This window comes from Phyllostomus discolor, chromosome 2 (assembly GCF_004126475.2).
Source record: "Phyllostomus discolor isolate MPI-MPIP mPhyDis1 chromosome 2, mPhyDis1.pri.v3, whole genome shotgun sequence".
NCBI classification, from domain to species: Eukaryota; Metazoa; Chordata; class Mammalia; order Chiroptera; family Phyllostomidae; genus Phyllostomus; species Phyllostomus discolor.
In genome coordinates, this window is record NC_040904.2 from 39983671 (window position 1) to 40006127 (window position 22457).

General features: G+C 39.3%; 1 protein-coding gene across 3 annotated transcripts in view; it reads left to right on the top strand.

The window, feature by feature from the left end:
• Positions 1-22457, top strand: part of KCNMB2 (potassium calcium-activated channel subfamily M regulatory beta subunit 2) — a 337204-nt gene that overhangs the window by 267706 nt on the left and 47041 nt on the right. The gene's annotated exons all lie outside the window — the stretch shown is intronic.

The window sequence follows — 22457 nt, forward strand, 5'->3', positions numbered from 1 at the left end:
CCCTACAATTAATGGCTTTTAAGAGAGACAGATATTATCAGATGTGCATTTCACAAACATAAATTAGAGAATGGAAAACTGGAGGAAATACTAAAGAAAATACAGATTATAACCTGGGATGGATGCTAGTGAGAACCTTGTTATAGTGGTACAATCTGAGATACTGAAGTTAATGTCAGTCAGGATAGAAGTTTGGGGTATCTTTGAGAAATCCTTAAAGAGACAGATTTAACCAACAATGAAGGAGAGGGAAAACTGAAGATGAGACTATGTTGTCTATCTTAGGTACTAGAAAGAATACACTCAGGCTAAAGTCAGCAAAGAATCCGTTTGGAGTACAAAAGATAAACTCATACATAGTCTTTTGGGGAAGAGACCACTGTGGTCTGAGCCAGTAATCAGAAGTCACTCAGAATTGCCCTAAATGTCATGCCCCTACAGGTGAGGACAAAATATCAGGGACTTATTTTTTTCCAGTTTTCCTGCTGCTGAACATATATCTCATACTAAGTCTGCTCAATCTAGTCAGGTGCTTGCTCCCTATCTGTAGCTGAGCATCAACATCAAAGTAGAAAGCTGAGACTTCTTTTCCCCAAAATGCTACAGAAAGTCAATTGTAGTCCTGTAGTAACAGTTACACCTGTAGCAGAAGTAGTGGTAGTGACTTCAACTTATAAAGTGCTTCATTCTTTTTTAAAAATTCTAACACTCGTCACTCATTCGCTCACCAGCATACCATGGGAAGTAACGAGTGATTAAGAGCATATGCTCTGGAGTCAGGCTACCTATGTAGGCTCTGCCACACACACTGTGTGACCTTAGCAAGTCTCTTACCTTCTCTGTGCCATTTTCTCATCTCATCTATAAATTGTATGTAGAAGTGTTGTGATGATGACTGAATGAATTCACAGCATTTGGGAGAGAAACGGATGGAATGTAGGTAATTTGTATTTTTTAAGTAAATCCTTAAGAACTTATTTATTTTTATACCTGATTCCACTACTCCCTCACCCCCACTCGTAACCACTGAAGTACTTGGAAGAATACCTAGAATAAAGTGAAAACACCTAGTGAATGTTTACTAATATATTTGTTATGTGTCCAAAGAGAGATCTTAACAAAATGCCAATTTGAAAAGAATCATTACCCTTTTAATGACCACAAAGGAGACAGCATTTGTGCTGTGTGCAGATGAATAAGTAAGATTTGATATTATGTCATATGTTCCCGTAACAGTCGGGGGACATAGGTAGAGTACATTCTATAATTTGCAACTTACAGATGACACTTTGCTATGACAGCATGAAGGTGAAGTGACTTGCCTAAGGTCACCACTGAGAGGCAACATCAGTGGGTTAGAAACAGAATGTGCCCAGCCTCTCGCTAGTTCCATCTGTTTGGACCTACAAAAAGCCTGCAGCTTCACAGACAGCCTATTTAGTATGCTTGACCCTCAGTCTGTATTATGAGCTGTAAACAAACTGAATCAACTTCCTTTCCCATGGCCTCTGAGTAAATGACCATTACCTACCTCATGTTCAGGCATCTGCTTTGCAGCCATCACTGGTGATGAGATTAAAGCCCAGTGCAGAGCAGATGGACCATATCCCCATTCTGGCTGGCATGCATTAGGCTCCCCTGCATCCTGGAGATGCTAATGCCAGCAGTGGGGGAAAGGAAGCGTGACCAACACTCAGAGAGCAGCATTGCCTTGGCAGGCACTGTCAGTGACTCCTCCATCTGGGGCGGCAGCAATGGGAGACACGCCTGGGCACCTGCAGAACAGGGGCATCCAGTAAATGCTCCATGAAAGAACCTGACACTTAGAAATCAAAAAGGCTTCAAAATAGTCATTATAATAAATATATCATGTTGGGAGCTTCCTCTTGCTTATTTTCCAGTTTAGTATTACTTTTCTATCACATATTGGGAGTGGGAAGCACCATTATTTTTTCAAGCTATTATATTTAAATGTTTGTTTAAAACTTAATGTGAAACAGTAAAATTTATATTAGTATCTTAGAAATATTTTATCTTTTGATTGAGGTTATTTGAATAACAAAAAATTAAAAATCTTTAACTCCAGTTAGATTACAGCCACCTTTTAGTAAAACAAAATGTCAGTGTTATTGATACTATTTTTGGTTTTGCCCATACTATTTCAAAAATTAATTAACTTACATCTACAGCATAAGCTTCTGCCAAGTTTCACCCAACTGCTGTCAAAGCCAGAGGAACTACTCAAAATGGGCCTCGTTCCTGAAGTACCCTATTTCAAAATTTTAACTGCAGTTGACTCTGGGTGGTAATTTTTCTTTTTTCTTTGTTTTTCTTTGTACCTAAGAAATTTTTGATAAATTTTCTTCTCTAAGAAGGGAATAAATTTAAGGAAAAGAGAGAAACAAAGACACTGGCAGAAAAGTATAGAGGAGATAAGCAAGGATGGGTAATAGGAAGGTAAGGCTTTAAAAATGCCTATTGTGCTATGCTGATTCACATAATGTAATCTCCAAAAAAAATGCTCATAAGCCAAATGCTTCCTCAGAGATAAGTAACAAGTAGAAAAATATGCAAATACTGGCCATCGAATGAAAAGATGTTTATAAAAAAGATATTTAGGCTTTACTTTTTTACTGCGTATACCATTTCCTGATCAGCATATTATCTAATAATTCTGCTTACTAATAAGGATGTGTCCCAGTTGAAATTCTGGGCTTTAGAGCCCTGGCATTGAGTGATTTCTTTAATCCCTTAAATTCAATGAAAATGGAAAGCTATGAGACCTTCAAGGCAACATAGCTTTAATTACTCAGATACTTAAGATGAGGTATGGGCAGTTTCTCTGGGTCTACATTAACCCTGGGTCTGAATGAGCTTTAACTTACTTTTAAAGAAAACATTCAAACTTGGACCAAAAAAGCTAGAAATGAATCATGGTGACTGATGCTCTATAATTCTATTCCTTCCCCATATGATATCAGTGTTTTAAGACCGTCTCCTGTGGTGCCAGAGCCTATTATGCATTCTGCTCAAGGCATCATCTAGAAAAAGCAACAGAGACCAATATTATGCTTTAAAAAACATAGAAAAAATAAATGGCATCTTATACAATGCCATTTTCCTATAAATCTTAACAGATATTATTCACCTTAGTCAACATTTGTTACAGTCTGTTCATAATCTACTAGTTCTAGTTTTGATTATGCAAAACAAAAGATAGTTCTTCATGTGGGAAAGGAAGCTGTTGACTAGCAAAGATTGCTAATATGGCTTATCATTTTACCTTGTGACCCCATACAGGCCACCTATGTATCTGATCTGCTCAACTAGTCCAACTCATCTGTGAAGAGTAGGATGCACTACACCAGCATAGCACAATGGAAAAACAATTTCACATCCCTTATATTCAACAAGTATTCTTACTGAGAGCCTACTAGTGCTAGGAAATGTACCAAGCACTAGAGAAAACCTGTAAAAAAATATACAAATAAGATCCTTAATGTCTTGTGTTGAAACTCTGGTTGACAGATACACACAATAAATAAATAAACAAATACACAAAATAATTTTAGTGTGAGAAGGACAAAAAAGAAAAATTTTATATTTTTGTTTCTCAAAGTTTATTTTTTTTCCATTACCATTTATTCCCCTTACAACCCCCTCACCTCTGCAATCAACACACTGTTGTCCACATCCATGAGACCTTTTTCCTTGGCCCAATCCCTCCACCACCTAACCTCCCATGCCCTTAGTTGTCATCCTGTTCTCCATCTATGAATCTGTTTCTATTAGATTCCACATATGAGTGTAACCATATGATATTTTACTTTCTCTGACTGGCTTATTCACTTAGTATAATGTTCTCCAGGTCCATCCATACTTTCAAAAAGGGTAAAATTTTTCTTATTTTTTACAGCACAGTAGTATTCCATTGGGTAAATGTCCTATAGTTGTTTTATCCACCCATCTATTGATGGACATTTGGGCTGCTTCCAAATCTTGGCAATGAAAATAATGTTGCAAGAGGAGTGTTTATGTTCTTTCAAATTAGTGTTTTGGGGTCCTTCAGGTATATTCCCAGAAATGGGATTCCTGGGTCAAACGGCAGATCCATTTTTAATTTTTCAGGTACCTCCAACTGCTTTCCACTGTGGCTGCACCAGTCTGCATTTCCACCAACAGTGCACAGTCCCCTTTCTCCACATCCTCACCAGCACTTGTTGTTTGTGGATTTATTGATGAAACCCACAGATGAGAGAACATATTCACCAATACATCTCATAAGTAGTTAGTATCCAAAATTTATAAAGAACTTACAAAACTCAACACCAAAAAAAAAAAAGAACACAACTAAAAAATGGGCAAAGGATTTAAATAGACACTTCTGCAAAGAGAACATACAGATGGTCAATAGACATATGAAAAGATGCTCAACATTACTAGTCATTAGAGAAATGCAAATTAAAACCACAATGAGATATCGTCTCACACCAGAAAGAAAAATGTTCATGGTAAAAAGTAGTTGGGAAAAAAGGACAAGCAAGTAAGACTCTTAAGAAGAGTGGTGATTCAAAGCTTCTCTGGGGTATGATAGTGAGCTGAACACAAAGAGATAGGAAGGATCCAGCCAGTCCAAGAGCTGGGAGCAAAGCATTTCAGGAAGAGAAAACAGTAAGTGCAAAGGCCCTGAGAAGACTTAGCATGTCCAATGTGGTTGGAAAAGGAAGAGACATAATAATGTTAGGTCATACAGGGTCCATACATAGTTCGAATTCCAAGAGCAATGGAAATCCTTTAGCAGATCTAAAGCAAAGAAAGATCTAGTCTCATTTCCCCTTTTAAAATACCTCTCTAGCTGCTGTAAGATACAGATGGTGAGGGAAAAATCAAGAAAGCAGAGACACCAGCAATGAGACTATTACTGAGATGCAGATGAGAGAAGTGTTGGTAGCTTAAACCAGAGTTGTAATAGGAGTAACAAAAAGAAAAGAACTGATTAGAGAGATTATTGTAGATAGAAATATAGACTATGAAGATTATCTGGATGTGAGAAAGTATGCTGAAATAGAAAAAGGAATCAAAATTATTCTTAAATTTGGAGCTTGAGAAACTGGAGCCTGAAGTTCAGGAGATAAGTCTAGAGATGTAAAATTGGGAGACACTTAGCTAGAGATGGTATTTAAAGCTATGGAACTGATGAGATCACCTGGGAAGCATAAATAAGGAAGAGAAGTCCCTTCAACTTTGGAGACTAGTTGTGACTGAGAAACCACTTAAGGAGCCTGAGAAGAAAAATCAGAGAAATGGAAGGAAAACCATCTGACATGGTGTTACAAAAGTAAAAAGAAGACAGTTGCTTAGGAAATTAGTTGCTATATTGAATGCTGATAAACATTCAGGTGAATTTAGAATAAAGGCCTGTACATTGGATCTGGCAACTCAGAAATCATTATTGACCTTGACAAGAGGTTTTAGTGAAACATCTAGGTTTACATTTGATTGGGATCCATAAAGGTTGAATGTGAAATGAGAAACAGAAGACAGTACAGACACCCAACTCTTTTGGAAAGTTTTGCTGTGACAATGAGATAACTCATGGGAGATGCAGGATCAAGAAAAAAATGATTTACTTTTTAATACAGAAAATTGCAGAATTCTGTGTATTGGAATGATCAAGTAAACAGGAATCCTGAATGAGGATGAAGGGGAAAATCTTGAATGGGGCAGGGACATGTATTCCATGAGGAAAAACAGGGAAGGTGAGAACAGAAGATGCCAGCAGGCCTATAGATCTGTGCTGGAAAAGGCAAGATCATCAGTTAGAGAACTGGGAACTATGGGAAGTTTGACAAGAGAAGTGAATATGTGAGTTAATTGTTTCCAGGAGAGAAAAATTGAAGTCACTAGGGAACTATAGGTGGTGGTTGAAGGCCATTTGAAATTTATAGACATTATTTAATGTGAAACCAGGAAGTCAGACTTTGTGACTTTCTTCAGTTTTGTTTGGTCACCACTGTATGGGAACAGAAAAGATGAATAGTTGTTTTGACCCAAGGTTGAGGTTTAGACCAACAATGAAGGGAAAATGAAGCAAAAGAGTTAAAGCTGTCTGCAAGGGAGGGATACAGTGAAAGACCATGAGATCCAGTTAGGTAATGACAGAAGTAAAGAGAGGAGGTGAGCTGTTGATGGATAATGCAAAGAGGTAGTATAATTGGGTGGTGGGGAAACTCAAGATCAAAAAATTGTTGCAGAGAGATTCTTGGAATAAATGAGCTTTGAAACCATGCTTTTTGACCAGAGAGTAGGATGCATGAAAGGTTTCTAAGATGGTACAGTTGCTGGTGATGATAACATTTAGGCTGTGACCATGATCCTTAGCAATTTCTTGCAGGGAATCAAACCAAAAATACCACTGTGGCATGGTAGGACAAATCTTTGATGTGGATGTAGAAAACCATGGGTCACATCATACTTCTACCATTTTCTAGTGGCATGACTTGCAAACCTTAGTTTCACCATCTGAAAAGTGGGGACTAATAATAACAAAGTCAACACACACAAGGTTATTCTTACTTTTAAATAGTACCATATGTAAAACTCATTTTAAACCAGGAAACCACTATAAAATTCATATCATGGTTTAAATTTTTTATGGGTAAGGAAACCAAAGCTCAAGAAAACTAAATGATCAAGGTTAGATAGTAAATAAAGGAGCCAGAATTAAAATCTCATTTTATTTGATTTACAATCCAGTGTTCTTTCCAACCCACCATTTACCATTTGCCAAACACAAAACCTAACTACCATTTGTTAAAAACAAATAATTTTGCATATTTTAATCTCTGTGCAAATAAACTCATTATAATAAAAAGCACAGTGGTACACTAAATTATAAACTGATTTTTCATGAATTGTCACCCCAAAAGCAGACATCCTTAATATCTTACTATTACAACATATTAACTCCTAGGATCACGGAATGGGGATCAGCACAACTAATTATTTTGGGTATTAGTGCTCAGTGCATATCATAAAGTTTACGTGAATGCAAGAACAACTCACAATGTGAAGCTGGGCACTTTCCTGGGTTTGCACTGCCAGAATGACATGCATATATTAAGACTAAATCTCTACCAAAAATCTCTATCTTAGCCCAGAGTATTGTATTAGCCACAGGGTAAAATGAAAGTAGAAGCATAGGGTGTTTAAATAGTATTTTAATTCACTCAGATAACTGAACTTGTACAAGTAAGCTGTAATACTTCCTGTGATCCCATGAAAACCAATCAATGAGAACAATCCACTAAATTTAGAAGGGCAAGAAAGAGAAATAGCGTATTTATCACTCTCCCTTCACATCCAGAATGAAGAATGTAGTACAGAACTCCTAACTAAATCACAGTGTGAGCACATCCAATTAAAACTGTGCCCTTCTGCTCTTAAGTTAACTTTTGCTGATCAGGTAATGGTGGTTGCCTTGTCTTGTGAAAAAGGCACTACAAAAAAAAAAAAAAAAACCATCCCAGAGTGTGACACTGAGCATTGACTGACACCTAGAGTTCACTCTTTCTTTCCTAAAGGACATTGTTATAGGTACTACACCCCACATGTGTATTATCAACAGAACACTAAAAAAGGAAGGTGACTGTCAACTACTCTAGCCCCCTCTTTAAGAGATGGCGTGAGGGCAGACTTGTCACAGCCTTGCTCCTTTTCTGTTTTATAAAATTAAACTGCCTCCCATTTCTTGTTGACTTTTCACATTCTACTTTTTTTTTTCATTTTTCTAAAGGGAGAATGAAAGGAGATAAGAAAAGGACATTCACTATAGTAAACATGATTCAGCTTGCCTCCTACACAACCTGTCAATTTCTCCGCCTGCTGCCTTACCTACTTCCTCTTCAGCAAATGCCAGTCAGGCTTCCAGGCCAGCTCTGTTGGAATCCCTTTTGTTGTATGATTTTGTATGTGTGCATGTGTGTGTTTTGGCGGTCAAAGCTGAAACTGTATCCTTTCTAGTTTTGTACAAAGCAACACTTTATTCATCACGTTGCCCCACTACCCCTCAAAAATGGCTGTTCTGGACCCCCTCTCAGTTCATCATACCCCATCCTGTCTCTGCTTCTTTTCTGTTTAATTAAATGCCCTTTCTCTACTTCTGAGAAGATGGTTGTTCTAAGACACAACCTATTTTATCTTCCTTCTCTAAATATTCTATTCTATACTGCACTTTCCACTGTCCCTTTCTCTATCCCTCATCTTTTATGTAAGACCATCTTCCTTCTCCAACACACCATCCTTACAGTACACCTAATTCTTTTCTTCCTTTCCACACCTACTTCTGCACATCTACCCCTCTCTATTTCTCTAAATTTTACTGGAACATAAAGATTCATCTCAAATCCCACTTCCTATATGAAATCTCTCACTTCCCCAGAAAAAAAGAGACATTTCTCTCCTCCAGATTCCTATGGAAAATACTTTTTATACAAGTGATTTGGCAATTAAGTGCCTTGTGACAGCTGTGTTATTATTTTGAACTGTTTTATTTCACATTTAATTTTATTTGTTTTATATTTTACTTAGTTTTAGAGAGAGGGGAAGGGAAGGAGAAAGAGAGGGAAACATCAATGTGTGGTTGCCTCTCACATGGCCCCCACTGGGGACCTGGCCCAAAACCCAGACAGGTGCCCTGACTGGGAATTGAACCAGCAACCCTTTGGTTCACAGCCCACGCTCAATCCACTGAGCTACACCAGCCAGGGCATATTTTATTTTATTTTTATATTTTGTTATTTTTATTGATGCCATAGTCTCCATGTATTACAAAATGAAACACAAACCAAATGCTTAAAAAGTGATTATTTGTGTGAAACTCTTGAAGAAATGCCAAAGGTAAGAGTTTACTGTACAAGGAGCCAGTGCCTCAAACATCCTCCTCATCCGCAGGCCCTGTGGGTTAAGACTGGTTTTCTGGTTTAGCGTCAGGTGCCCTAACTACGATTCCATCCACCTTTTTCCTCTCCAGAACCACAAAATCCGAGTCAGGACCAACCTGACATTGACAACCCACTGCCTGAGGTCATTCACAGGTTCATGCCTCCCTAACCCTGAGATGGAGCACTCCTTGTTGACACACTCATTCCATGTTGGGCCAATCCATTGGACAGGACTTCTGTCCAGGTGTTTTCTCCTTTGAACAGGTCATCTGCATCACCATGGGCTGTGGTACTGCATGCAGTTTAGTAGATACCCAGTCTGACTCTTGCCAGGTCAGATGATATCTTCTCCCATTATCCATTGCATGCAGATAAGGAATTTAAGTACAGACAGATCCTGCATAGAACAGCTTACTCAAAGATTCTTTTAGTTATTCTTTATTAATCATCTGCTTGCCCTTGGACCCCAAACCTTGATGCTGGGGCCATCTGCTTCCCCAATATGGTGGCAGCCTCCCCTACACTCAGTTTCCCCCAAACCCTGTGCTTCCTTGGCTAGTGAGTCAGAAAACAGAATGGGAAGCACAGTGAGAGGTGTGGATTTTAAAAGGCAGGAAGCTCGGCTCTCAGGATACCTGCTTTGCAATTTCACATCTCCAAAGGAGCTCTGCCTTCACTAGGGAGAGGCAATGAGCGTTTACTTCTCAGGCAGCAGGGCTGCATTTTCTTCTCACTTATCCCACTGACCTGTGTCTGAATTCCTCTCACATAAACAAGAATAAGAAAAGAGCTGCATCTCTAGCCCACAGAGCAAATAAAAAATAAGCCAGACTCACCAATTCAATGCTTCTAATTTTCACACATTTCCCTTATTTTTGCATGAGTGAAACCTGAAAGGGGGGACGCCCAATGATGTACTAAGGTTGAACAGGAAAGTGACAGCAATATCCAGACTTACCCAAGGGCACCGTCTCACGTTCAAAGTGAAACAAACCCAACAAACACCATCCCATCTTTCCCCAAGGAAGAAGTTACATTTACAAGATCCATGAACAGTAAACAGACCCACAGGATAATGCTGAAAGGGAACCAGCCCCTTGCAGTACAAAGACATCTTCAGTTTTCCAAATGCTGCAAAGACTCCATCAGCTTTCCAAATGTGCCCTTCTTAATTGACTTCATCAATTTAGCTTTTTACCCCTAGTATGAAGGGTCTCTAATTAACCTTGAATTCATTTGAACCATTTGCTTTTTTGACCATTATCATCCCATTATTATATATATACCATATGAATGCATTTTCAGGTTCACAAGAGTACAGAATGCCTGCACAGCTTAGTGAAAGCACATTTTATCATGTATTAGTATTTGTCCCCGCATGATCAGTCCTCACACCAGCTCAGGGGTGAATTGCAAAAGATTGGGGCCTCCCTGCTGGATGAGATAGAAATGGGACCTGACCCAGATGAATACCCTGAAAGATGGTACAAAGCATGAAATCCAGTACCTACTGAGAATAATAACTATGAAGAGAGGCAACAAATCCAACTGGTGGGATATTCCAAAAGGTGAACAGAGAATACAAATTGCAAATCCACAGTTAGCAACAATACTCAGAAGTCCAGGCAGGAGGTACAAAAACACTTGATTTGGTAACAATGTTAATTTCCCCCAAATTTATGCAAAAATTCAAAGAAATTCTGATCAATGTCCTAAGATTTTTAAAACATAAATTTGGCAAGCTGTTTCTAGTGGTTATCTGTAAGAATAAATGCTGGAGAATAACCAAGAAATTTTTGGTAGGAAAAAAATGATGAGTAGTTTTCTCATACAGTAACATGTATCATAAAGCTACAGTGATCAAAACTCTGTTGATGTCAGGATGAGAAAATTATATAATGGACCAGAGTTTAATTTAGAAACAGATCCATGTACTATGTAGGAATTCAGCCTCTGATAAAGTTAGCATTTAACAGAAAAGCCTCTGTACAGAACTCAGGCACTAGGCAATATAATTTATTGTCCAAATCAGGACAACTTGAAAGTGAAAGGAAGTAGCAATGGGATGCTGGAACAAGAGTCAAAAACTGGATTGTCCTATGAAAATCCAGGCATATGGTTATGCACTTATAGATAGGATTGTCCCTGCAAAGTTATTCATACCTCCTCATTTCACTCTCAAAAATGTGCCAGGTTGGGCACTAGATTCTATGGGTACCCTCGTTATAGGCAGGTATTCAAGAGCCAAGTTCCAGGCTCTGAGAGAGGCTGTGACTAGGAGTCAGGTTCCTACTTCTCAGACAGGAACAGAAGATATTTAGCTTACATCTTTGTGGATAACAATTAAGGGAGGAGTCTAGTTCTGATAACCTAGAAATAAAAGAGACAAACACATCAAGGTTGCCTTGATATTGAGTGCCCAGTTCTGGTGAGGAGAGGCTGCCTCAAGTCAGGAGGGGCCAGAAGGCAGAGCCCAGGTGTGGCATTGTGCAGGGGCCAGGAACCAGATGGGGCCCAGCACAGTTTTTACTTAATTGCTTTTAACTATTTTATAAGTATCCAAACATTTTAGCAAAATTTTTGAGACACATTGATCATTACTTTTATCAACCTAGTAAACAAACCACCATAAAATGGTCCTCAGTAAAAGCTCCAGAGGGTAAAGTAAAAGATGTGAAAGCGCGGCACAGGGTTACCGAGCACTACAGCGGTGTCCATCCAGATTTCATTATCTCTGGAATTACATAAAACATTTATGGTTAGATGTTTTACATGCATTATCTCATTTAACACAGCTACCACTCCAAGTAGGTTTTATTAGCTTTATTAGATAAAGCTAATAAAACTCCCTTAAGGCTCCCTTAGGAAGACTAAGGCTGCTGAGGCTTCCAGGAAAGATAATTCACAGCATTGCTAAGTGGCAGCCAGAGGTGAGTGACGTCTGTTTGGTCCTTAGCCTTTATGTCTTGTGGGTAATGAGGATTATTCTTTGGGTAAATGAAGAGATGTCTGTAAACACAGGATGAGTCCAATGGACACTTATTGCTGGGAAGAACAATGGCACAAAATCTAGTCAGAGATTTTAAGAGCATACACACTCGTTAGATTATAATTATTTTTTGCTTGATAATTTATGTGTTTACCTGATAAGAACAAAATCACATATATTCTTAGAATTATCCTTGCCTCCTCTTTTTCTCATACACTCTACAATCAACACTCCACAAGTCCAGTCTGCTCTGCCTTTCAAAAACACCCCGCACCTCCACTGCTGCCAGACTGCTCCCCAAGTCCATCATCAATTGCCTGGACCCTTTCTACAACTTCAAAATGGGACTTCCTGCTTCAACCCCTGCCCCCCGCACTCCATTCTCAACACATCAGTCCAAGTGACTCCTGTACAACCTACATTGATCCAAGTCCTGCAATGAGTCCCCATTTCACTCCCAGCAGAAGACAAGCCCTGTCTACTAGCACCTTTGTGGCCTGGCTACCTCCTGACATTCTAACACCCCCATCTAACTCTGCTATGTCCACACTTGCCTTCTAGCTGTTCCTCGAAAACAGCAAGTACATGATCACTTCGGTGTCTTTGCACTTGCTGTTCTCCTGCCTTGAATATGAAATCTCTTGCCTTCTGACCACTGGCTCAGTCCTTTTCCACCTCAAGTTTTCACCAAAATGTCAGTTTATCAGTGAGGTTTCCCTGACTGCACCTCCACCAAAGCACCTGCCTTACACAATGTGACATTCTCCAAGGCACTTATTGCCACCTGACATGATATGCAAATATACATATAGTCAGTCTTATTTATCTTTCTCTCTTTATCCCCTTTTGGGTGAATTGAGATTAACCATAAGAAATTGCCATTTGTATAGGTCAAAAAATGGTCAAATATCAACAATTTCATGTAACTTAATTATAGTTTTATGAGGATCTGTTTTACCTCTGCTAAATTTCCTTGCACAGATAACAATGCCTCACATATAGCAGGTGCTCAATAAACAGTTGTTGAAAATGACTGATCTGAGAACTACAGCATACAGAAGCAGTCAGGTGTGGGCAGTAACCACTTTCTGTCTCAGCTTAGCTTGATGCTCAGTTATTGCGCATGCCCAATCAGGGAGTTAATCCAACCTCACTCCTCTAATGGTTGCTTTGGAACTCAAAGCCAGTGGCAGTCACACCACTTGCATCTCTCACTTCAAAGACTTCAAAGCTCTGTTGACAGCTTTAGACAGAAGTTATCCATCACTTTTACTGCTGATTCTCTTACATATTCTGAAGTTTCAAAAGGGGAATGAGGCATTGGCAGGGCATCTCAGGGGCCCCAGCAGGCTTCCAGATCAAGCCATCATGACTGCTCTTCTGAGTTAGAAATAGAAGCAAGGAGAAAGGGCCCATAGTCCCCTCTTTCTTACCCCTTTGCTCAAGGTTTAGAGATCCCTGACTTCTGGTCATAATACTTACTGAGCATATTTTATTTCCTAGTTATTATTCTCTGGCAATTTACTCCTCTCCTACTGCTTTCTCACTAATCAATATGACCTTTACATATTTTCATGGGTGATTTCTTCTTTACAGCAGTAAGCATTTAATAATCTTAGTTTGCTTTTTCTCCTCTTATTGAATCTGAGTCCAGAAGAATCAAATAGGTATAACTCCTTTGTTCAGCCAAATTTATTTTTAACAGAACAAGAACAGTCATATACTCAGAATGTAATCTATATTGGAATGTGGTGAAAAGAATATGCTTGTCTTGGAAATGGGCAAGTTCACCTGCCTCTTTCTCCTCACTCTTCCCACTCACCTATACTCCAGCTCAATGTCCCCTTTGGGGACTCTAGAAATTCACCAGGCATATTCTTCCTAGAGTTTATAACACTTCATCTTTTCTTATTGAAAATAATTGCCAAACTCCATGAGGTAAGGAGGTCCCCACTGTTTGCTTCTCATTTATAGACAGAAAGCCATTACCTCTTCATTCCAGACACAGAACAAATTTTCAGTGCGCCCTATTTAAAAAAAAAACTAACTCCACATTTTGTTAGGACAGGGTTTCTGCTTCAGTTTTACAGTCCTTGTTTTCATTGCTACAGTGTTTTCAGACTAAGCCTTGGGAAGATAGAGGGTGAAGCAAATAAGGAGGAGTAAGATAAGAAACAGCTCTATAGAGCACTTACTGTGTGTGTCCATTCAGGCTGCCATAACAGGATACCACAGGCTGGGTAGCTTATAAACAACAAAGTTTATTTTCCACAGTTCTGAACACTGGGAAGTCCAAGATCAAGGTGAGGGAGCTTTCTCAGCTCTCTTTTATAAGGCCCTTCTCCAATTCATAAGGGCTCTGCATAATGACCTAATCACCTCCCAAAGGTCCCACCTCCCAATATCATCACCTTGAGGGTGAGGAACCCAAAGTGTGAATTTTAGGGGGGCCCAAATTTCAGTTCATAACAATGCCCCAGGTCCCTGGTCCATGACCTTGAGGAGTCAGTTAGACACAGAGGCCCCTGAGCAAGGGAAGACCTGGAGTTCTGGGAACCAGGGGGTCTGAGACAGGGGCTCTGTGAGAAGGTACACAGAGGGAGCTCTCGCTGCTGTGGGACTGTAAGGCCACTCTCTCATTCACATTCTGGAGAGGTTTCGGGGTGTCACTGACACAGGGAAAAGCACACACTGAGAGGAGCCACCTCTGGACTGGAATAGGGACAAGAGTGATCAGCTGGCCATGAACTGCTTCTAGAAGTATAGAAACTTTTTCTCCACTCAGCCTTGGAACAACTGTGCCATCCTTCTCTCCCCCACCGTCACTGAGGATATAACCAAAATGAGCAGACAGTAGGGATAATGGCTCAAAACTATGCCCACCATTTATCTCATTTTAAAACTTAGGGAAATTTTAAAGGTCAAATGTTGTGTGTTTTGTCTGTCTAGCATGTCAGTATTTTCCTTGTCTCTTTGACTTAAATTCTGTCTATAAGATATTCTGAAAGGTAGCAAAGATTTCAATTTCCAGAGACTAACAATCTTCCCAGAACCTCCCTCATACAAATGAAAGTGAGAACAGCTTTCTGAACCAGGCTCACTTTCATCAGTACTGTTGAATATTTGCAGCCTGATCCCAGAAACGCATCCAAAGTTCAGAAACCTATCATACCACCTTTGACTTGGCTGGGTCAAGCGCTAGTATTCAGTTCACACAAGAATAAGCAAGCTTCACCAATGGTCAGCAGTTCACACATTAATATTTGCTGCCAGTTCACCAGGACCATTATTGTGCTTAAGCACTCGATTTCCCTTAAGACCTCCCTCCCATAGTCCTGAAACTGGCCAAAACCACAAAATTAATCCCTCCTATCTAGTGTGTTATCTGACACCGAGTGTGTTTCTTTTTTTTTTTTTTTAAGATTTTATTTATTTATTTTTAGAGAGGGAAGGGGGAGAGAGAGAGAGAGAAAGAAAGAGAGAAACATCAATGTGCGGTTGCTGGGGGTTATGGCCTGTACCCAGGCATGTACCCTGGCTGGGAATCGAACCGAGTGTGTTTCTAACAACTGTTATATAAATTAGTGTGTCAATAAATGAGAAGCCCACAGAAACTGTTTAAAAGATAAAGAGAATACATTTTAGAGAGGGTTTTGAGAAAGAATGATCTAATACTTATAAACTAGATAATATAGACCTCTAACTTTTATTTTATGAAAACCTAAATTTCCTGGATTTTCACACTAAAAATATTAGATTCTTAAAATAGGAATTCTGTCCCTTGAGAAATAATCACCATCATTAGACACACCATTTATACCAAATGGTTACCCTGCTACAGTATTTGAGGAACATTTTGAAATGATGACTATGACTCTTGTCAAACATGTTATTCCTTGTATAAATGCAAATCATTTACAACAGACATAGACCTAAAGGAAATTAGAATCATTTTGCTTGAGTCTTGACATAGGAAGACATCAAGGGCAGCTCAAGGACCTTCTCCTCGGGGCTCCCGAGGACAAGAACCAAACTGCAGCTTGCTGTCTGCACCTGGACCTTCCTTCTGAGCCCCTGTATATGTCCACTGGCTGCCGTCCTCTCTCCTCGATGTTGCATTTGGCATTGTCTCTATCCCTCCTAGCTGCTCTGTAGCTTTCCCGGCAACTCTATCTACCCACTCCCATCCCAAAGTACAGCTCCTTTTACTATATTCGCCACTGCTATTAATAATGACCTCATATCCACAGAGGCCCCCAAAAGAAATCTGGGTAGCCTTTTGAAATCCTCTTTCCATTACCTTTTGTCCCATTAATCTGATCAGCCACCAAGTCCTGACTTCACACCTCCCAAACACTGCTTTGTATCTCTTGATTATTATTATTTTTTGTCATCGCCACTTCCTCCAGATCTTGCCTGGATTATTGCCATTACTATCTCGTTCCTGCTTATTGTTTCATCCTGCTTTAATTTATCCTGAGCGCTACCTTCAGAGTAATATTTCAAATATGTAAATATGATCATGTGGCTTGCTTCTTTACTTAAAAAATGTGTAATGGATTTCAAAGTTTAAAATAAATTTAAAACTTCCGGCAAGATGGAGGAATAGGTGGACGCACCGTACTTCCTCGCACAACCAAGAACAGAACAACAATAATTTACAACAATGATTTGCAGTCATAATATCAGAACTGTCAGAGGAATTATCTAAATGGAAGTCGGAGAGCCTAGAAGTTGAAGTAGACCCGTACATCCAGACTGGTAGGGGACCACGACCCGAGCGAGCGGGCGCGGGGCTGGCGCGGGTCGCAGGCGCGCGGAGGTCGGGGGAAATTTGGCGCAAAATCAGCGCGACAGCAATCCGGGGCGCGGGAGCGCAGCAGTGCAGCGGTGATCCCTGAGTACGCAAGCAGCGGCTGGGGGAATCAGTGGGGCAGCGATTGTGGACCAGGGCAGAGCTCACGGCCCAGAAGCCCAGGGAAGTGTCTGGCTCCAGGAGTACGGAACGGTCGCCATTGATCCCTCCTGTCCCCGCTCCCGCCCCTGCCCCCACATATAACGTCACAATCTAGCGACTGGGGCACCCAGCCCGGTGAACACCTAAGGCTCCGCCCCCTACCATAACAAGAGCGACCAGACCGGAGAAAAAATAAATAAATAAAATAATAGGAGAGACAGGGAAAGACAGAAGATATGTTTCCAGCAGAACAGATCAGTCCCCCAGGACTCATCCTTTTGAGTGACCAAGAAATAGCCAATCTATCAGATGCACAGTTCAAAACACTGGTGATCAGGAAGCTCACGGAACTGGTTGATTTTGGATGCAAATTACATGAAAAAATGCAGATTACCATAAAAGGGATGCAGGAAGATACACGGAGGAGAGCCAATAGTGAAAGGAAGGAATCTGAGTCTCAAAACAACACAGTGAACCAGAAGGAAGATAGAATCAACCAAGCAGGAAAGCATGATGAAATAAGAATTCAAAAAATCGAAGAAAAGCTTAAGACCATCGAGGACACCTTTAAACGTTCCAACATCCGAATTATAGGGGTACCAGAAGGGGAGGACCAACAAGTGGAAAAGTTATTTGAACAAATAATAAAGGAGAACTTCCCTAAACTGGCAAAGGGAACAGTATTCCAAGAAATCCAAGGAGAGCAGAGAGCCCCAAAGAAGTTGGACCCAAAAAGAAACACACCAAGGCACATCATAATTACTTTAGCCAAGGTAAAAACGAAGGAGAGAATCCTAGAAGCAGCAAGAGATAAGGGGACAGTCACCTACAAAGGAGTTCCCATCAGACTGTCAGCTGATTTCTCCAAAGAGACCTTACAGGCAAGAAGGGGCTGGAAAGAAATATTCCAAGTCATGAAAGACAAGGACCTACATCCCAGATTATTCTATCCAGCAAAGCTCTCATTTAGAATGGAAGAGAAGATAAAGTGCTTTTCAGATAAGGTCAAATTAAAGGAGTTCATCATCACCAAGCCCTTACTTTATGAAATGCTAAAGGGACTTATCTAAGAAAAGAAGATAAAGAAAAGACATGTATAGTAAAAGGACAACAAACTCACAATTATTAACAACCACACCTAAAGCAAAACCAAAAGAAACTAAGCAAACAACTAGAATAGGAACAGAACCACAGAAATGGAGGGCACATGGGGGGCTAGCAGTAGGGGTGGGAGGAGGAGAGAGGGGGAAAAGGTATAGAGAATAAGTAGCATAGAATGTAGGTTGAAAATAGATAGGGGGAGGGCAAGAATAGTACGGGAAAAGTAGAAGCTAAAGAACGCGTAAGTATGACACATGGACATGGCCTAAAGGGGGGGAATGTGGGTGGGAGAGGGGGTACAGGGGGGAGGGAAGTGAAGGGGGAAATGGGACAACTGTAATAGCATAATCAATAAAATATATTAAAATAAATAAATAAATAAATAAATAAAATAAAATAAATTTAAATACATAATAGGATTTCATCACCTTCAAGATAAAGCCCAGAACCTCTGCATGGTCTTTGCAAGGGAAGTGTATGGAATTTCAAACTTTGACTCTTGATTTGGAATTCTCTGTATGTACCATGATCAACTATACCAGCCAGGAATGTTAACATGATCTCAGGACACATAAATAGAAGAAGGTGATAGTTCTGCCATCCTCAATACCAATCAGGTGACACTAAAAGGACTATATTCAGAAAAACAGACTTGAACAGTGTTTAAGGGTATAGACTCCAAATGTAGCTGCCAGGTTCATATCCTGGCTCCTTCACATACCAGCTCTGTGACTCTGGGCAAGTTGGTTAATGTCTCTAGTTTTCTCATCAGTAAGATAGAAATAATAATACCTGTCTTACAGAGGTTTTGTGGCAACTAAATTAAAATATATGCAGCACTATTAAAAATTTTAATAATAATATACTCATGATGCTTTAGGAGAGACATTAATCAGTCAATGGAAAACAGCCTGAGGAGGCGACTAGAATAAGAAAAAAATGAGATTATATTAGGTGAAGAACAGACAGATAACATGCAGCTCAGAGTGAAGTGCTGGCAGGATATTACAGCTACACCGAAACATCCGGAAAACAATCCAGAGTGCTGAACTTGGAACAATAGTGGAACTTGAAGAAGATAGATTCCAGTTCAGAATATGGAAACACTTTCCACCAAATAGAATATCCAACAATGGGTAGGGTTTTCCCCACACAAAGGGAATTCCCCACCACAAGAGCTGTTTAGTCAAGAGCTGGATAACTCTTTGTTTAAAGTATTCTAAAGGGACTGAAGCATCAGATACAGGGGAGAAGATTAGCATCTAAGGGTCTTAGGGGTCTCAGATGACAAAGGACTTAACCTATCAGTTAATAATAAATAGGTGTTTATAGGAATTGGTTATTTTTGGTAAATTCTATGAAATATATTTATGTCACTAAATAACACCAGCTTAGGTTGATTTATCCTCTAGTTTTCCTCAGTAAACCTGTTTCCCAGAACTGTGTAAAACTTTAAATCTAGGCTATACCACAGCATCTGAAACAATCTCCCTGGCCTGTGATTCGAGATGGACAATTCTAGCCAAATGTCCTCAAGGACAGCTATCTCTTGCTGTTGCAGCTGCATTTCCTTTTGTTTCTTGAAAGAAACAGTGACAATTTTCTTCCTCTACAATTTGCTTGCACTGTTTAGTTTCATTTATTGACATGTTTTGAAAGCGATATGGCAAAAGTGAGTACAAGAAGAACTATATTTTGATCTTCTGCATCAATTTAAATAAAGTGAGAAAGCTCAGGAACAAAGAAATGGGTCCTCTTTTGACCTTGATACAACTGAAGGTTTGAGATAAATCCATTAAGAAAAGCTACTCAGTTTAGTTCCTTCTATGTGCCAATAATAATTACATTTCAAAAATAAACAGGCTAAGGTATGCTTAACTGCCAAGTCAAAAACACATGGTCTAAAGCGGAAAGTAGACAGTCACACACAGTGACCAAGAAAGATAAAATGCACCTATGTCCAAGGTATCTCAGTTTTGCCATGGCCCCCTCCCTACTTATTCCAGATTCACTGCCTGCATCATAGAACCAAGCATGTCTCAAATCTAGAAACTAGGAAAAGCCAATGTGTCATTCTCCATACTCCTGAACCACCTTTTGTCCTTGGGAACACACTGAGGCCAGGCTGAATCTAAATATAATCCTTGGTGTTAGAGTCTGTACTTGTACTTTACTCTTTGACCTGAATTTGCCCCCTGGTTTTAGACTAGCCAGTTAGGATGTACCTCCCTATAGCTCTAGGACTCTCGAACCAAGTCCTGGCACCTGCCACAGGACTCTTCCTTACTACCACCATGAGAAGTGTTAGGATTTAATCATGGGTTTTTGGCTGGGGTGACAAGACACTCTGTGCTCTTACTGGTAATGCCATGGAGTGGAGTACAAGGGAATGTATGTCACAAAGGGGAAAGGACTGAGAATCACTTTTTTAAAGCAGAGCTCTTCTTACATTAATATTTAAAGAGCAAAAGGAAAGTGCAGTGATAAATCCCACCTCACCAGCTATCAACTTTTCCCAGACTTGCTTTCACAACTCTTCACACTACGGCAGCACAACATGGACCTTCCGTTTCAAGAATTTCCAACCTCCCAGATGACCCCCACATACTACACTCACATCAGTGAGCCTATTGAATTGCTTTTCCCAGAAAATCTTTGTAACATTGTTCTTTTTTGGCTCTCAGTTTTGGTCTCCTCCAGGAAGCTTTCCCTAAATTCACATTAATTTCACCCTCCTTAAAGTAGCACACACAGAGCCTGGGAAATCTTTCTTAGGTTTATCTACAGATAATAAATAGTCATTGACAGATGTTCAGCAAGAAAGTCATCTGATTAAATATATATTTTATAAAAATAATCCAAGAAGAATTATACTAAAATAAAGATGAAAAACAGGAGCACCAGCTGGTGTGGCTCAGTTGGTTAGAGCACCGCTCCGTAGCTAAAATGTTGTGGGTTCAATTCCCAGTCAGGGTAAATATCTAGGTTGCAGTCTGGACCATATGATCCCCAATTCAGGTGTGAATGATCCCCAATCCAGGTGCATATGGGAAGCAACGATTCCATGCTTCTCTCTCACATTTCTGTTTCTCTCTCTCTCCCTTCCTCTCTCCCTTCTTTTCTATCTAAAAGCAATGACAAAATGTCCTTGGGTGACAATTTTAAAAAAATTTAAATAGGAAAACATATGACTTGTATTTCAGTCTGTAAATCTGAATCCAAATAAAATTCACACATTTCATTTGGTCAATAATATCTTTTAAGTCTATTTAATCTATAGATTCCTTCTCTATTTCACCTCAGCAATAATTTATTAAAGGTTCCAGGTGGGCTTTTCCATAGAGTTTCCTCATAGTATCAATTTTGCTAACAGCATCCCCATAGCATTTTGTAATATGATCTTCTGGCCACTTTACTTTCCATAAATTGTTCATTGGATCCATGGGATTGATCAGATTTGGGTTTGAGGGCAAGACTATTTCATAATCTCCCTCTTCTTTAATGGTAATAATAATTGATGATCAGAGTTGAGGTACTCTAGCTACTTAAGTGTTGAAGAATGGTAGGTATTTGATTCTAATATCCCATCCTTATCAACTAGGTGAAGTACTTCTATAAAAAAAACTTTGCTTCACCTACTATTTTGTTTCCCAGGGCTATAGTTAATATATGAAATATAAGATAAATGATTGATTCTTTCCCCATACTTACCAATTTTCATTGTAGTAAGTTGGTTCCCTAGCATCTTCTAATGGTGATTGATCAATTTTTAATAATAATGAAAGAATAAGTAAAACATATTTGCTTTATTGTCAGCTATTTTAGTTGTAACTCTGACTGATACTCAGATTGTTCGGTCTTTGTTCCATCTTCAAGTTAGCTTTTCTTCAGCCTATAGCTTTTCTTTAGCCTGTAGCCATCAAAAAAAAGACTGCTATTGCTGTTTTTTCCCCCTTTTAAGTACAGCCTCTTCCACTAAGTTAGAGCAGGATTTCGAATTTAAAAAAAAAAATTTTGCCCACTTATTGCTTTTACATTGTGAAGACCTACTTTTACAATGAGACCCATTTGCCTTTTGTCTGCAGCTTTAAAAGACTATCCAAGAAAACCACAAACATTAAGTCTCAATATCAGCTTATGGCCTAGAAGACCTCTCATAGCTCACTGAATACTAACATTTAAATGTTAGTATTCAATGATTTCCCTAAATTCTGTCTCAGATTCCTTTAGTTAAGATAATAGTTTTAATTTAGCCTATTAGGTAAATTAGGATATATAAATAAACAAAGAATCATACATATAAATAAATAGTTATATTAAATAAAAAGCTGCCGATGTCAAATTCATTATTTTAATTAATCCTCACAACAAATTTTATAGGTTGTATTAATATTCCCACTTTGTAGATAAGGAGAGAGACTCAGAGAAGTTAATTAGCTTGCATGCGATATAACATTGATAGGAAACA